At 42.3% G+C, this 18,077-nt stretch overlaps 1 protein-coding gene across 1 annotated transcript in view; it reads left to right on the top strand.

Annotated features, from left to right (window-relative positions):
- Nucleotides 1-8,781: 8,781 nt before the first annotated feature.
- Nucleotides 8,782-18,077, top strand: part of limd2 (LIM domain containing 2) — a 38,489-nt gene continuing 29,193 nt past the window's right edge. Inside the window, exon 1 of the mRNA XM_062957484.1 lies at nucleotides 8,782-8,960. The gene's annotated coding sequence lies outside the window, so the exon portion shown is untranslated. The remainder of the gene's footprint in view (nucleotides 8,961-18,077) is intronic.

Below are 18,077 nucleotides of genomic sequence, written 5' to 3'. Positions count from 1 at the left end.
GGGAAAATGGAAGGAAAAAGGAAGAGAGGCCGACCAAGGGCAAGATGGATGGATGGTATACTTGAAGTGAATGGCTTGACCTTAAAGGAGTTGGGGGTGGTGACAGCCGACAGGGAGCTCTGGCATGGGCAGGTCCATGAGGTCACGAATAGTCAGAAGCGACTGAACAAATAAACAACAACATTGCTACCATGAGGCCAGAATCACACCTGGTTCAGTACAGCGTAGTGATTCTGCATAAAGAATCCAAAAGTTCCAAAAGTAGATAATGTTTTGCACAGCCAGAAAAAAAAACATGAAAGGAAAGTAGGAGCTGAGGCAGGTGGAGGGGAATCCGGACACACAGTCTGCGCTTCCTTGGTTGAGTCTGTACCTTTTGTAGCAGTTGGAAGGCTAGCAAAGTGTGTCGCAGTTTTTGTCTTGTCGTGGGCAAAAATGCAGAGGAGTCTGGAGCAGCGTCCTTCAACTTCAAATACTGAGAACAAAGCAGCTCATAGTGTGAAGACAGTTCTGAATGCTTCCCCACCCACCATACAGATCAAATCCCATCTCAAAGGACATAATTTTAGGACAGTTCAAAACATCCAGACAGCTGCAACGGGGGCTTTGAACAACATCTCATGTGAAGACTTCCTCCACTGCAAGGATGAGTAGCAGCAATGCTGGAACTGTTGTATTTGATCACTAGGAGTCTATTTTGAAGGGGATTAACTGTAATTGCATGGATATTCAATATTTTTAAAAAATCATTCTTATTACTTTTAGGACACAAAATGTATGGGTCCACCAGAGATCCTGTCTCTGTTTATCCCTGCATCTACCCCTTCTTCTGTTCATTACCCTATGTGGAAATTTAAATTCTTTTGGGTAGTAATTCATATTCTTGAACTTTGTGAAGTGCTGTGAACACCATCTGTTTGATGATAGTAAAGATGGTAATTCGGATGGGGACATTATATAGGTCTTTCTTCTCTTGGTTTTCCCCCCTCTTAAATGCAGAAATATTTGGTAGTTTTTTTCTTGTTGAAACAGGCCTGATTTTACAACTCTCTTTCCTCAAAGGCTCTTTGTCTAATGCCTTATGTTTGTTAATCCCTATGTGGCTAGAGTTCCTTTTGTTGTCGACCGCGTTTTAGGGGATCGGGCCCTTAAGGAGAGACCCAACCCGGTCCTGAGGGAACGGACCTTGGCGAAGCCAAAAGGAGAATATAAGCCGCAATACAACCTGAAGCCTGAAATGAAGAAGGTCCGCCAAGAGTGAAGGAAAATCCGCCAAGGAGTCTTTATTGAGCGATTCAGCTGAATGGACACTAGTAGCGATCATTCAATCTACTAGCGTAACATATGTTTCAAATAAAGCCATATTTATACAATGTTTCGGTCTGACAGCCCTTTGAATTTCCCGCCCCGCTCCCCCGCCCATCTGATCGCGGATAGGCTGAGAGGTTGAACGAGGCGGGCTTTCGTTTCCCGCCTTGCTCTGCCGGCCCAATGGGGAGCCGCTTTTTGTCCCCACTCGGGCCAATCAGAGAGGAGGAGGCGGGAGCTATTGAAACAATGAGGTGACAGGACAGGAAATATCAGATTAATTCTGGCCCAGCCGATTTCTAAAGGAATTAATGGCACCCATCAAGGATGTCCGGGGTCCTGTCACGTTCACAGATCTTAGATATGCCTTTGGGGTGTCAGACGGGAAGTAAAGAAGGGTGGTGATGAGCCGTCATTGACGGGCTCCACAGGGGTGCCTTCCTGAGGCGTCCTGGCCTGGGATATGACAATGTTTGCCTTGGGGGCGGGTCACCTTTAGGAATTTGGTGACTCAAACCCTATATTGTCCATGCGATCGGAATGAGATTGGATTAAACGGTGGCAGATTATCCTTTTGTTTTTGGGAAGGGAGGTCTGGGTCATAGGGCTAGAGTTCACGTTGGGGTCATAATATTTCCCATTTGATTTCATGATTTGACAATTATATGGGATAGAATGAAAATTAAAATAAAGTTGGAACATAAACCCTGCTGGGAAAAATACATATTTTCCGGAGATCCCAAGGAGTACAAATACATATAGGCAGATGGATAGATTTCAAGGAAATAAAGGAGAATCCATAAAGGTACATTGCATAAAGGGGAATCATGAATGATATAAACAATAGAAAACATTTGATAAGAACGAAGTTTACAACATCTGGGGAACCCAATATAGAAGTGGAGTTCTAGCAGCATGATTTCACAATTCATGAAGTTAGCCCAACGATTAGAAGTTCATACAACAGTGAGTCATGAGAGTGTCCAAGTACATAGAATATGAAAATTCACAAATACATGAGGAAAAAGAGTTCATAAGGAATTCATAGAGATGGCATGGGGAAGGGGCACATGTGGGTCGTAGTCTTTGGAAGTATAAGATTTCATAAGTCCAGGGATAGGTCTGGGGAAGGGTGTTCTTCTCCTTCATAAAATTATGAAGGTATGAATGAAACGTGGAGGGCATCCGTCCGGGCACCCCCTGGCCGCTGTAGAGAGGGTAAGGGTTCTTGGAGAACTATGTTTCCCCAGCGAGAGAGCGATCCCCCCATCCCCAGTTCACAAAAAGGGGCTAGGGATCTCTTAAAACCATTCCGCGGGCTGCGGGGAGAGGAAAGTCCGGGATAAGGCAGCAGTTTAGCTTGAAAGGAGCCGTCGGTCCCGTTTGACAGTCAGCTGTTGAGGTGCCGAAAACTGGACCGATTCCGGTTCCGCTGGTTGTCTTCGAGTCAGGAGCCTTAGAAAGGGTTAGGACTAAAAAAGGAGCGTTCTAGGGGTAATTTTGATAGAGATATGAGCCAATTTATATCGTCCGCCATGTTAATCTATGGCGGAGAGACCTCAGCCGGAGTTAAAGGGACGGGAGAGAGAGAGAGAGATTGCATGCGAAAGAAAGAGTCAGAGAATGACACAAAATAACCAGATAGAGAGGGTTACTGTTAAAATAAATGCTACTTTTATTGGGGGGATTTGTTACATAGTTCAGGGAAGGGGAAAATGAAGAAAAAAAGTCTTTTAATAATAGTCTGCTGCGGTCCCGCTCCGTTCCTTTGGTGGGTGACCGGCGGAACTCTCCGCTGCGTTTTTAAATTAATTTAAAAGCCGGGGTTTCGGTTATCACTTTTGGTCACCTAAACCCCCCAGTGTTGTGTATCCGGTAGATCAACACCACTACTTCCCTTTAATATACCTTAAGCTTTGGGTTCTCATAAAGTTTATATGAGAAGAGAATAAATATGAGGTTTTGTTGTTAATTACCATCAAATCAGCTTTGTCTTACAACAGAGCTATGTACAATAGACCTCCAAGAGCATGATTTCCTTGAATGAGTTTATTCACCTCTAGTGCACTCTTCCTCTTTTCCTACTGCCTTCCACCTTACTGAGCATTACTGTCTTTCCTAATGAGTCATGTTGTCACATGATGTATCCAAAATATGACAGTCCTGGTTTAGTATTTTTTTTTCTTATATGGAGAGTTCAGGCTTGGTTTGCTCTAAGACTCATTTATTTGTTGTTTTGGTAGTCCCTTGTATCTGTAGAGCGATCAGGTTTTATTAAACGTAACCAGCAGCTTGTACAATTTCTCTTTGAGATGGTTCATCATATTATGTAGAAATTTTCAGTCTCGATACATTTTGCCTTGTGGGCACCACATAATTGGCTCTCCCATCTCCACAGATTCTATATTCATAGATTCAACAATTCATGGCTTGAATTTTTTTAAATCAAAAAGCATACCTTGATTTTGTCATTTTATATAAGGGTGACTATGCCATGGTATATAACAGTGGGTTTTTTTTTACTAGGGACCACGTTGACCAGGGACAACTTGACCAGAGACCACTCTCCAACATTAATACCAAAAGGGTTACGAATCTGTTTTTGGTCAACTTTAGATTCAGTTTGGTTATTTGGGGTGCTGATTCAGAAAATTGCATTGGATAGACCACATCAGCTCTAGTTTCTGATACAGAACTCATGCCATCCAGTAGCTGCCATCTGCTCATCGACAGAAAACCATACTTAATAATCTAGAGCTCATGTGGTCTATCCAATGCAATTTTCTGAATCAGCACCCCAAATAACCCCAGGAACAGGTCTAAAATCAAAGACACCAAGGCGCTCCCGTTTCCAGGCACCACATGGAATAGGGAGGAGGAGGAGAAGCAGCAGTCAGGAGGCTTGTTGTTGCGCCTTTATTGGGTAGTCAGCCTCTCCTCTCTCAATATCCCTGTGCCTTGGCACTATAATATTAAAAAACAGGGTCCATCCTATCAACCTCCTCCATTTTCTTTTTTTCAAAAGTCATTCTTATTAAGTAGCTATTGCAATTGACATTATACATAATGGAGCATTTCTATATTATCTATTCATCTTTAGAATGTTCATAGTCTTTGCATTTTTTCTTCTCCCCCTTTACTCCATACCCCTACCACATTTTCTTCTATATCTGAAGACAATTTTCTTAGTCTTTGTACAATATGTTTGCATTGCTGTCACCACTTTTTATCCATTCCATGTAGATCAGCCACTTTTCTTTCATTTCTTTTGTCTTACTTGTATCTTATGTTTAATCATAGTTATGTATTTTGTGGAAATATGTTTTAATATGTGTATTTTAAAGAATGTTTTTAGATGAATGTGTGTTTTAGCAATGTTATAACTTGCCTCGAGCAGTGAGGAGAGGCGGGCAAGAAATAATAATAATGATTATCCTCTTACACATCATCTTGGGTTATACATGCCATAATGTCCGATTGGACTTCATCAAAGAAATAATTATTCCAGTATTCCAACCTTCTCCATCTCCTTAAAATTAGTAGCTATTTTACTAGCATAATACATTTATAAATCAATAAATCTCACCTGTATTTACAGATAGTTATTCCTAAGTGACAAAAAACCTCACTCACTGACATTAGTCTCTCATACATTGCATATGTTAAAAAAAATACACGAAAGGTTTTCATGAGATATACCATGCCCTTGTACATTTAGTCATTATAATTTACGTATGTGTCTGAATCTCTTGAGTTTAACCTCTGGATTTGCTAGTAAAATGGAATGACTGTGTCACAAAATGACACAGGCCTACAATATGTATTGACAACATGGGTTTCCCCCTGAGTTTGTTACTAAAACCAAATCACTGTGTCATGAAACGATGCAGACCTACAATATGTATTGCCAACATGGGTTTCACCTCTGGGTTTGCTAGTAAAACTGAATGACTGTGTCATGAAACGATGCAGACCTACAATATGTATCGCCAATATGGGGTTCCCCCCTGGGTTTGCCAGTAAAACTGAATTACTGTGTCACAAAATGACACAGGCCTACAATATTTATCACCAACATTGGGTTCCCCCTGGGTTTGCTAGTAAAACTGAATTACTGTGTCATGAAATGTCTCAGGGCTACAATATGTATTGCCAACATGTGTTTCACCTCTGGGTTTGTTAGTAAAATTGAATTACTGTGTCATGAAATGGCACAGACTTACAATATGTATCACCAACATGGTTTTCACCTCTGGGTTTACTAGTAAAATTGAACGACTGTGTCACAAAATGACGCAGGCCTACAATATATATTGCCAACATGGGTTTCTCCTATGAGTTTGCTAGTAGAACTGAATGATTGTGTCACAAAATAATGCAGGCCTACAATATGTATCACCAACATTGTTTTCCCCTCTGGGTTTGCTGGTAAAGCTGAATGACTGTGTCGCAAAACTATGCAGGCGTACAATATGTATCACCAACATGGGTTTCCCCTCTGGGTTTGCTCGCTATGTCGTGACCCCGTACGTATGTGTCCACATCTCTTAGAAAGAGAGTTTCATCGCTGGGCTTACTGGTTAAAACCAACTGTGTTGCACAGTGACACAGGTCTACAGTATGTAGTGCTGTAGCCAAGGAGGGGGGGGGGGGGTTAAGGGGTTCAACATAAGGAAAAGGGAGCAGATTAAAAAAACAACCTGGTTTACTTATGAATTTCAACTGGTTAATCAAATCCCCATGAGTGTCCATTGCAGTTTATCGATGGAACCTGATTTCTAAATTATTTTGCGTTATGGAACTACTCTTCATAATTTGTTACAAAAAATGTCCCCCCCCCCCTCCCCAGGAATCTTTTTTTCTGGCTATGGCCCTGACAGTATGTTGTAATCTTTTTTGTAAACTTTCTTTACAAATTGCTGGTTTGCAAGTATATATTTATGATGTGTATTATTTGTACACCCAACCGCCTGATGAAGACTCCTGTGAGTCGAAACCGGTTGCAGGTTTGAGTCAAGTTATATGGAAACTGGAGTCTACTCATATAATAAAGAACAGGACATTTACTCACATGAAAAGCTTGTCTTTATACTTCAAGAGAAGAACTGCTGATTTCTACTCATATGCGATTGGGACAGTCCTGTTTTTTGGATATATATTGAGATTTTTGGATATACAGCAGAGTCTCACTTATCCAACGTAAACAGGCCGGCAGAATGTTGGATAAGTGAATATGTTGGAAAATAAGGAGAGATTAAGGAAAAGCCTATTAAACATTAAATTAGGTTATGATTTTGCAAATTAAGCACCAAAATATCATGTTATACAACAAATTTGACAGAAAAAGTAGTTTAATACACAGTAATGCTATGTAGTAATTACTGTATTTACGAATTTAGCACCAAAATATCATGATATATTGAAAACATTGACTACAAAAATGCGTTGGATAATCCAGAATGTTGGATAAGCGAGGCTTGGATAAGTGAGACTCTACTGTATATGGAAACTGGAGTCTACTCATATAATAAAGAACAGGACATTTACTCACATGAAAAACTTGTCTTTATGCTTCAAGAGAAGAACCGCTGATTTCTACTCATATGCGATTGGGACAGTTCTGTTTTTTGGATATATATTGAGATTTTTGGATATACAGTAGAGTCTTACTTATCCAACATAAATGGGCCAGCAGAATGTTGGATAAGTGAATATGTTGGATAATAAGGAGAGATTAAGAAAAAACCTATTAAACATCAAATTAGGTTATGATTTTACAAATTAAGCATCAAAACATCATGTTATACAACAAATTTGATAGAAAAAGTAATTCAATACGCAGTAATGCTATGTAGTAATTACTGTATTTATGAATTTAGCACCAAAATATCATGATATATTGAAAACATTGACTATAAAATTGCGTTGGATAATCCAGAACGTTGGATAAGTGAGACTCTACTGTATATTGAGATTTTTGGATATACAAAAATTTGTTTGTTTGATTATTTTCATATCACCACAAGCAGTGGATTTTGGTCTTCATAGTATGTATTGACAACCTGGGCTCCGCCTCTGGGTTTGCTAGTAAAACTGAATTACTGTGTCGCGAAAAGACGCACTTCTACAAGATGTATCTGGTCCATACTGTAGGACTGATGCAGTTTCACACTGTTAGGGGTGGACTGTTGAGAGCGGGGGGGGGGGGTGGAATCCTGGATGAAATAACAAACGACAAGCGAGGCAACTGGCACCCTATCTATCTGGTGAGGCTCTGGCAACAGTCATCCATGTCACGATCACTTCTAGGCTGGACTATTGCAACGCCCTGTATGTTGGCCTTCCGATGTCCACGACCCGAAAGCTCCGTATTGTTCAGAATGCGGCAGCCAGGCTACTCACAAGAACACCCATGAAATGCCATATAACACCAGTGCTGCAGCATCTGCATTGGCTTCCAACCGATTACCGTGGTCTATATAAGATGCTAGTTCTGACCTTTAAAACTCTTTACGGCCAGGGCCCATCGTACCTTAGGGTCCGTCTCTCCTTCTCCCATCATCGGAGGTCGCAACGACCATCCCAACGCGACTTACTTTATGTACCAGGTCCTAGAGAAGTGCACTTGGAAAGGACCAGGCGCAGAGCTTTTTCTATCTCTGCCCCTGCCTTATGGAATCAGTTTTAATAATATAATATATTGTATATACATATAATATTGATAATAATATTGTGTTATACAATATAATACTAATAGTAATACCATATAATAATATTAATTGTATGTTATATATTACATATTATATAATAGTATAGTGGTATAGTTCAATATAGTAATATATAATGCTAATATTGTGTTATGCTAATAATATAATATATTGTATGTATATACAGCTGCTCTGAGTCCCCTTTGGGGTGAGAAGGGTGGGATATAAATGCAGTAAATAAATGCAGTAAATAAATAATTAATTTTAGACTTAGGCTCGGCCAAAGTCTGACATGACTTGAAGGCACACAACAACAACAACAATCTTAATTAACTTGACTATCTCATTGGCCAGTAGCAGGCCCACACTTTCCATTGAAATCCTAATAGGTTTATGTTAGTTAAAATTGTTTTCATTTTTAAATATTGTATTGTTCTTTCGTTGTTGTTGTTGTTGCACTACAAATAAGACATGTGCAGTATGCATAGGAATTTGTTTGTATTTTTTTTCAAATGATAATTCGGCCCCTCAACAGTCTGAAGGATTGTAGACCGGCCCTCTGCTTAAAATGTTTGGGGACCCCTGGCCTAGAGCATCGTGGATGGAGGGCGATTAATCAGTAATTAAACGATGATGATGATGATGATGATTTTGCCTGCTTCGGAGGAGGCAAAGTGAGGAGGGGTTGGGGGTGGGGATTGAAGGGGAGGCGAGAGGGAAAGAATGGGAAGCCGAGGGGCTGCTGAAGGGGCTGCGCGCGCACCCACACAAAGGAGGTGCCCAGGAGGAGGAGGAGGAGGAAGAAGGGGCTGAGCTGCGCTTTGTGTGCTGAGACCAAAGGGAAAAAGCGTGGATCGGGCTCTGTGCGCCTGTCTTTGGGGAGCCACGGAGGAGGAGAGACCCAGCCCTGCCTGGGGGGCTTCTGCGAGGGAGCAGACCCCTTGGGTGAGTCAGGGAAGGGAGGGAGGGAGGGGGAGATCCCATTCTTGGGAAGGGAAAGCGTTTGTTTGGGGGGGGGGGGGAGAGAAAGGGGCGGCCGTGGGTGGGGTGGGGGGCTCATGGGGGAAAGGGGCGCTGCCTTCGGCAGCGCCCCTTTCCCCCATGAGCCCCCCACCCCACCCACGGCCGCCCCTTTCTCTCCCCCCAAGCCTCTATCATAGGAAGCATTTGTTGCAGAGGAAAGAGAATCTCCCTTATCTCCTTTCCTGCCCATCCTTCTTCCACATTAGGGATGTCTAATGTGTCTAATCCCCCCCATGTCCCTCTCTCCCTCTCTATCATTCCCTGAATGAACCCAGTAGACTTGATGCCAGGAGGATGTCATGATGGAAAGGGGGTCCGCTTGCCCTGATGACATTGATCAGGATGGCTAATACTCCAGAATTCATAATGACCCTAACAGATTAAAAAGCTGGGCCAAAACTAACAAAATACATTTCGACAAGCACCGATGTGAAATAGAATCATAGAATCGTAGAGTTGGAAGAGACCTCATGGGCCATCCAATCCAACCCCCTGCTAAGAAGGAGGAAATCGCATTCAAAGCACCCCCGACAGATGGCCATCCAGCCTCTGCTTAAAAGCCTCCATCGCACTCCGGGGTAGAGAGTTCCACTGCTGAACAGCTCTCACAGTGAGGAAGTTCTTCCTGATGTTCAGGTGGAATCGCCTTTCCTGTAGTTTGAAGCCATTGTTCCGCGTCCTAGTCTGCAGAACACAAGCTTGCTCCCTCCTCCCTATGACTTCCCGTCACGTATTTGTACATGGCTATCATGTCTCCTCTCAGACTTCTCTTCTGCAGGCTAAACATGCCCAGTTCTTTAAGCCGCTCCTCATAGGGCTTGTTCTCCAGAGCCTTGATCATTTTAGTTGCCCTCCTCTGGACGCTTTCCAGCTTGTCAACATCTCCATTCAACTGCGGTGCCCAGAATTGGACACAGTATACCCCTATTTATGCAGGCCAGAATCCCATTGGCTTTTTTAGCTGTTGCATCACATTGCTGGCTCACCTTTAACTTGTTGTCCACAAGGACTCCAAGATCTTTTTCACATGTACTGCTGTCAAGCCAGGCGTCCCCCATTCTGTATCTTTGCATTCCATTTTTTCTGCCAAAGTGGAGTAGAGTCTCACTTATCTAACATAAACAGGCCTGACGGAATTTTGGCTAAGCGAAAATGTTGGATAATAAGAAGGGATCCAGGAAAAGCCTATTCAACGTCAAATTACATTATGATTTTACAAATTAAGCACCAAAACTTCATGTTTTACAATAAATCGACAGAAAAAGCAGTTTCACACACGGGAACGTTATGTAGTAATTATTGTATTTACACACTTAGCACCAAAACATTGCAATGTATTAAAACATTTATACAAAACATTGACTACTAAAAGGCAGGCTGTTTTAGATAATACAGAACGCTGGATGAGCGGAGGTTGGATATGCAAAACTCTACTGTACTCCACTTTGGCAGAAATAATGAAATGCAAAGATACAGGATGGATAATGCCTGGTTCGACAACAGTCCTTGTGAGAAATAGCTTGGAGTCTTCGTGAACAACAAGCTGAACGTAAGCCAACAGTGTGATGCAGCAGCTAAAAAGCCAATGGGATTTTGGCCTGCATAAATAGGACTATAGTGTCTAGATCCAGGGAAGTAATGCTACCCCTCAATTCTCCTTTGGTCAGACCACACCTGGAATACTGTGGCCAATTCTTTGTCAAATAATAATACAGTAGAGTCTCACTTATCCAACATTCACTTATCCAATGTTCTGGATTATCCAATGCATTTTTGTAGTCAATGTTTTCAATACATTGTTATATTTTGGTACTAAATTCGTAAATACAGTAATTACTACGTAGCATTACTGCATATTGAACTACTTTTTCTGCCAAATTTGTTGTCTAACAAGATGTTTTGGTGTTTCACTTGTAAAATCATAACCTAATTTGATGTTTAATAGGCTTCTCCTTAATCTCTCCTTATTATCTAACATATTTGCTTATCCAACGTTCTGCCAGCCCTTTTATGTTGGATAAGTGAGACTCTATTGTAATAATAATAATGTGTTGTCAAAGGCTTTCATGGCTGATATCACTAGGTTGCTGTTAGTTTTCCAGGCTGTATGGCCATGTTCCACAAGCATTCTCTCCTGACGTTTTGCCCTCATCTATGGCAGGCATTCTCAGAGGTTGTGAGGTGTTGGAAACTAGGCAAGTGGGGTTTATATATCTGTGGAATATCCAGGGTGGGGAAAATAACTCTTGTCTGCCTGAGGCAAGTGTGAATGTTGCAATTATAGAATCAAAGAATCATAGAGTTGGAAGGGACCTCAAGGGCCATCCAGTCCCCCTGCCAAGAAACATTCAAAGCACCCCCAACAGGTGGCCATCCAGCCTCTGCTTAAAAGCCTCCAAAGAAGGAGCCTCCACCACACTCCGAGGCAGAGAGTTCCACAGCTGAACAGCTCTCAGGTGGAATCTCCTTTCCTATGGTGTGAAGCCATTGTTCTGTGTCCTAGTCTGCACGGCAGGAGAAAATAAGCTTGCTCCCTTCTCCCTATGACTTCTCCTCACATATTTATACATGGCCCTCATCATGTCTCCTCTCAGCCTTCTCTTCTGCTGGCTAAACATAACCAGTTCTTTGAGCCTCTCCTCATAGGGCTTGTTCTCCATACCCTTGATCATTTTAGTCACCCTCTTCTGGACACTTTCCAGCTTGTCAACATCTCCCTTAAATTGCGGTGCCCAGAATTGGACACAGTATTCCAGGTGTGGTCTGACTTGACGTTTCCCTCCTGACTATGGCAGGCATTCTCAGAGGTTGTGAGGTGTTGGAAACTAGGCAAGTGGGGTTTATATATCTGTGGAATGTCCAGGGTGGGAGAAAGTACTCTTGTCTACCTGAGGCAAGTGTGAATGTTGTAATTGACCAGCTTGAGTAACATTGAATAGCCTGGCAGCTCCAAAGCCTGGATGTTTGCAGCCTGGGATAATCCTTTGTTGAGAGGTGTTAATAAACCTGGCCAATTGCAACACATTTAACACCTGCCTCCATTTAACACCTGCCAACAGACAAGAATTCTTTCTTCCACCTTCTCCCTTATCCCCACCAACCTCGCTTGTGAGGGAGGTGGGATCGAGAAGAGGATCTTAGAGATTTTGGGCTCCATCAAATGAGATTTTGGGCTGCATCAAAAGCAGTGTAGTGTTTAGATCAACGGAAGTCATGAATCCTTTGTATTTTGCTTTGGTTAGACCCCACCTGGAATACTGTGTCCAATTCTGGACACCACAGTTCAAAAGAAATATTGACAGGCTGGAAGGTGTCCAGAGGTGGGCGACTATAATGATCAAAAGTCTGGAGACCATGAATCCCTATGAGGACTGTCTTAAAGAGCTGGGGATGTTCAGCCTACAGAAGAGAAGGTTGAGAGGAGACACAATAGCCATGTATAAATATGTGAAAGGGTGTCGTAAGGAAAAGGGAGCAGACTTGTTTTCTGCTGCCCTTGAAACTAGGACTAGGAGCAATGGGTTCAAATTACTGGAAAAGAAATTCCACCTGAACATTAGGAAAAACTTCCTGACTATATGAGCTGTTCAACAGTGGAACTTTCTGCCTTGGAGTGTGGTGGAGGCTTTTAAACAGAGGCTGGATGGCCATCTGTCAGAGATACTTTGATTGTGCTTTTCCTGCATGGCAGGGGGTTGGACCAGATGGCCCATGTGGTCTCTTTCAACTCTATTGTTCTGTGATTCTATGGCATAATGAAGCAGCGTCCAACTGTAATGGAAAGAGGACTTCATCAGCCATGCATCCAAGGAATCCGTAGATACTAGAGTTTTCTCACATAGCGGTTCGTTCTTAACCCACATTTGGATCCCCAGGTTGTTCATGAGTGACAACTCACATCACTTTTGTATGATCCACCATACAGACCCGGGGACAATGGGAATTGCAGTCTGACAGCCCCTGCGGCTGTGAGGTTGGGAAAATGGTATTTTCAAAGCCAGTAAGCCTTGTATTGAAGTCTCCTTCTACACTGCTCTATATACCAGGATCTGATCCCAGATTATTTGACAGTGGAGACTCAAGATGCTTCTGCACAGTTATATAAAATCTTACATTATCTGCTTTGAAGTGGGTTATATGGCAGTGTGGACTCAGATAACCCAGTTCAAAGCAGATATTGTGGGTCTTTCTGCCATGATATTTTGGTTATATGGCTGTGTGGAAGGGCCTTCATATAATCCAGTTCAAAGCAGATAATCTGGGATAAAATCCTGGGATATAGGAAAGTATAGAAGGGACCTAACATGTAAATCTACCTGACTGAACAGAACAAACTGCAGCCTTCCAGGCATGACCGTATCCCGACTCCCGTCATGAAGTTGAATGATGAGGGAGGCAGGAGTTGTTGTCTAGCATCTGGAAGGCCACAAAAATGTCATGATGGGTTTGCGGCATATATCATACCCATAGGGTCCTCTATTACATGCGGCAATTTCGAAGCTGTGGTTTGCTCCAAGGTAGTGCCATCTAGTGGGTTAGAGAGATGGTTGGCTGAGTGCTACCTTGAGACCCTCACCCCACATTTATTTTAGGGGCATATGTCTATAAGAGGGAAGTCCGGAGAACCAGATACTTGAATGTACGACAGACCCCTGCAGACGCCAGGAGGGTCAGATGACTCTTGGTGATAAGAAGGAAGATCTCCTTGACTTAATGAACTCTATGAAATGGATAAGGTTGGCATAAGCCAACAGACAATTTGAAGGCTTACATGCATACATGGTGTTCTCTACTACATCTGGCAGCATCAGGGTAGCTTCGGCTGGAACTACACTGCCCTATATCCCAGGGTCTGATCCTAGATTATCTGCTTTGAAGTGGATTATATGTGTGTATACTGCCAAATAATTTGGGATAAACAGAAAATCTGAGATCAGATCCTGACATATAGGACAGCGCAGGCCCAGCCTTAGAAGGTTGCAGGACAAACATACATGGCGATGTTCTTCAGGCTATTAGCATTTGGTGGGTTAGAGAGATGGTTATTAGAGTGCCACGTTTAGACTCTCTTCTTGTCTACAGCATTGCATCTGAGCTGTGGGGAAATGGGGTGCCTTAACTCAATGTTGGGGTCACAAAAATGTGGACGCAGCAAAAGGTTTCTGAAGGGCACCCGTTCATACATATCTGTTACCAACAACATGCAGTGTTTACTGTGGACTCTATAGTAAACTCTTCAGCTGTACTCCACTAAGAGAGAAACCACCCTGTTTAGCAAGCCTTGCCAATGCTGATTTGTTATCAGCATGTTTGATTTTTATTCTTATTATATATATATATATATATATTCGTGTAAGGAGCACCTTGAGTAACTGCAAGTCGCTTCTGGTGTGAGAGAATTGGCTGTCTGCAAGGACGTTGCCCAGGGGATGCCCGGATGTTTTTCCCTCCTTGTGGGAGGCTTCTCTCATGTCCCCGCATGGAGCTGGAGCTGATAGAGGGAGCTCATCCGTGCTCTCCCCGGGTTGGATTCAAACCTGGCAGCTTTCAGGTCAGCAACCCAACCTTCAAGTCACAAGGCTTTAATCCACTACGCCATCAAGGACTCCATTTTATATATTATTTATATACCAGGGGTCATGTAAAAATATCTTGGGCAGAAGGGTTTGTGAGTGTAAAGATTAACTACAGGACCTATAAGAGGGAAGAGCCAGAAAACCAAGAAGAGGCTCTTGAATTTTCTACAGACACCTTTCTCAATGCTCCCACCAAACCATTGCATTTTTTTACAGTGGTTGGCAGACATGTAGCCTTTTGGGTATTTTCTTGTCTTTTTACTAAGACCAGTCTAATTTTCTTACGAAATTCATGGCTTTTTTTTTTTTACCCAGAGGCCCCAAATGCAGTTTTGTTCTGCCTCACAAAATTTCTCTCACTCTGCCTGATGATAAGGTCTGGTTCATCAAATAACTTCTCTTGTGGTTTTGCTGTTGTAAGATATTGCTAAAGTAGTGGTTACTGTAATTGCGAAAGAGACAGCTGCTGAAAGTTCAGAACTGCTCAGAGAATCAGCCACCTTCTGCACTGCCATATAATCCAAATTATCAAAGCAGATAATCCACATTATTTGCTTTGATTATATGAGTCTACACTGCCTTATAATCCAGTTCAAAGCAGATAAGATGGATTTTATATGGCAGTGTAGAAGGGGCCCCAGACAGCCCCATCACCCCAGGTTCAGTACAGGGAGATGGGATTATCTATAGTTACACTGAAATAAGAGGAAAAACACCCTGCTTTATCACCACTTTGATCTAGGATTGGGGAAGTTTCCAAAATGGAATTAATTGATCTCATTCTCTGGCTATTTTAAGAGGTATAAATACACAAGGCAAAACAATTTCCTACCCAGTTAAGGAAATCCAGAGGGAGAGAATTTTGCTTCTGCCTTTTGAGAATTAAAAACACAGGTGGGTTTAACATGGGCATGGAATCCTAATTCCCTGGTTGGTTTTGACCTAGTTTTCACTACCAGCAGATAAGGAAGTCAAACTGAGTCTGGTTACGCACTGCCTATGGGTGTTCACTTATGGGTGAATGCTTTTCTATACAAAACAGATTCTTGCATACGAAAATGAAATACAAGAGGCAGGGTTCCAGCCTAGACTTCTCTATGGTAATACTATTTTTCTGTGTTTAGCCTTCTCATTATTTCCTGATGTAGAAATGAGTATTGGGAAACAAAGAACCAACATTGTGTACTGTTTTTGTGTTGGGCTATGACTCTGGAGTTTGAATCCGTTCAGCCATGGAACTCACTTGGTGACTCTGGGCAAGTCACATTCTTACAGTCTCAGGACCCTTCTACACTGCTGTGTAGAATCCAGATTATCTGCTTTGAACTGGATTATACAGCAGTGTAGATTCATGTAACCCAGTTCGAAGCAAATAATGTGGATTATCTGGATTGATAATCTGGATTATATGGCAGTGTAGAAGGGGGCTCAGAGGAAGGCAAAGGCAACCCCCCCAAACAAATATTGGCAAGAAAACCGTGCGATAGGTTCGCTTTTGGATTGTCATAGGCTGGAGAATTTTTGTGTGTGTGTGTGTCAGGAGCAACTTGAGAAACTTCTTCTGGTGTGAGAGAATTGGCTGTCTGCAAGGATGTTGCCCAGGTAATGCCCTGCAAGTCGCTTATGATGTGAGAGAATTGACTGTCTCCAAAGATGTTGCCCAGGAGATGCCCGGATATTTGATGTTTTACCATCCTAATGGGAGGCTTCTCTCATGTCCCCGCATGGGGAGCTGGAGCCGACAGAGGGAGCTCTCCTGCTCTCCCCAGATTCGAACTGCCAACCTGTCTGTCAGCAGTCCTGCCAGCACAAGGGTTTAACCTATAGGCTGAAGATGACTTGAAGGCACACAACAACAATATTATCAATAGAAGGTGGGACTGGGGAGATGTGGGCACAACAATAGATAAATGGTAAGAGTGTGGTACAATATGTACTTTAAAAGGACATCTATATCCAGGAGTACATCCAAACAGAAAAGACTCATTGAAATCAATAAGACGGGTAATCCTGATAAAGTGTCATTGATTTCAGTGGATCTAGTTTAAAGTAAAGTATGTATCTTAAAGTAACCAGTTGACTTGTGGTAACCCTATTCATTTAATGGGTTTTTTTTTTAGGCAAGGACTACTCGGAGTTGATTTGCCATTGTCTTCCTCTTGGTTTATTCACTTCTGCTTTATGCTTCATTCAGTCTGGATCCAGTTATAATGTTTTGTGGTTTTACTAAAATTAATCTCCCCACAACAGCATGTGAACTGGTCCTCTCTCCATGGGTATTGTAGGAATTTGAACCGGGTAGCGGAAGAAATGAAACAGTGGTGTTATTTCCCCACAAATCTTGTGTGCAAAAGGGAGGCCCTTTTCTCCATCATGACAGATTTAAAAATCTTGTTAGTATGTTAGTAGGAATCCGGTGACACCTTAAAGATCTGCTAGTAAGCTAGCTCCATTTGGCTGTTCAGTCGACCTGCTCTCAGGTATACAGGGATTTAGCTTAACGTATTTATTGTGGCATGAGGTTTCATGCACTGAAGCCTACTTTAATGAATGCATTAAGTATTATCCCGAGCATGCATGCAGACGCAAAACACACAGAGGCATGGAACGAGCAAAGTAAAGGCCAATGGCATGAAAAAGGTCTCTTTATGCATTATGTGCAATCGCTGGAGAGTAAAATTGTGCTTGTGGTCCCACGCCAAGCGTCACGCAAGCCATCTGGCCCTGCTTCCAGACAGCTGTATAAAATTCACTTTGAACTGGATTATATGGCAGTGTGGACTCAGATAATCCCGTTCAAAGCAGATATTGTTGATTATCTGACTTAATACTCTGGGTTATATGGCTGTGTGGAAGGATGCCAAGATACTCAGGATTTGCATGGATGCTTGTAGTGCAGAAATTACCGCATGAGCAGCTGCTCACAGGTAGATTTCTCTATTCATTGTGAGGCCAGGTGCTGCGGAGGCAAGGACAAGACTTCAGCTCCATTCCCAAATAGCTATGATTGTTTGGCTGCCGTTCAGTTTGAAAATGTGCCCAGAATGCTTCCTGGAAATGACGAAGTGTCATCATTGTGCCGCGTTGCTACTACCGTGTTTCCCCGAAAATAAGACAGTGTCTTATATTAATTTTTGCTCCCAAAGATGTGCTAGGTCTTATTTTCAGGGGATATCTTATTTTTCCATGAAGAAGAATTCACATTTATTGTTGAACAAAAAAATGAACATTTATTATATACTGTACAGTAGTTGTCATCACAAACCAATATAACCAGACAAACTCTGAATCCTATCAAGAATTTCTTGTTACTACCATTATTTCCATCTACAGCTGGTATGTACATTTACCAATCCTGCATGCTCTGGTGTTCTGTTTGGCGGGCATGCTTCCAAACAAAAACTTTGTTAGGTCTTACTTTCGGGGAGGCCTTATATTTAGCAATTCAGCACAACTTCTACTA

The sequence above is a fragment of the Anolis carolinensis genome, chromosome 6, assembly GCF_035594765.1.
Source record: "Anolis carolinensis isolate JA03-04 chromosome 6, rAnoCar3.1.pri, whole genome shotgun sequence".
Lineage (NCBI taxonomy): Eukaryota > Metazoa > Chordata > Lepidosauria > Squamata > Dactyloidae > Anolis > Anolis carolinensis.
Note: the sequence above shows the minus strand (reverse complement) of the source record. Positions and strands in the feature narration are given on the sequence as shown.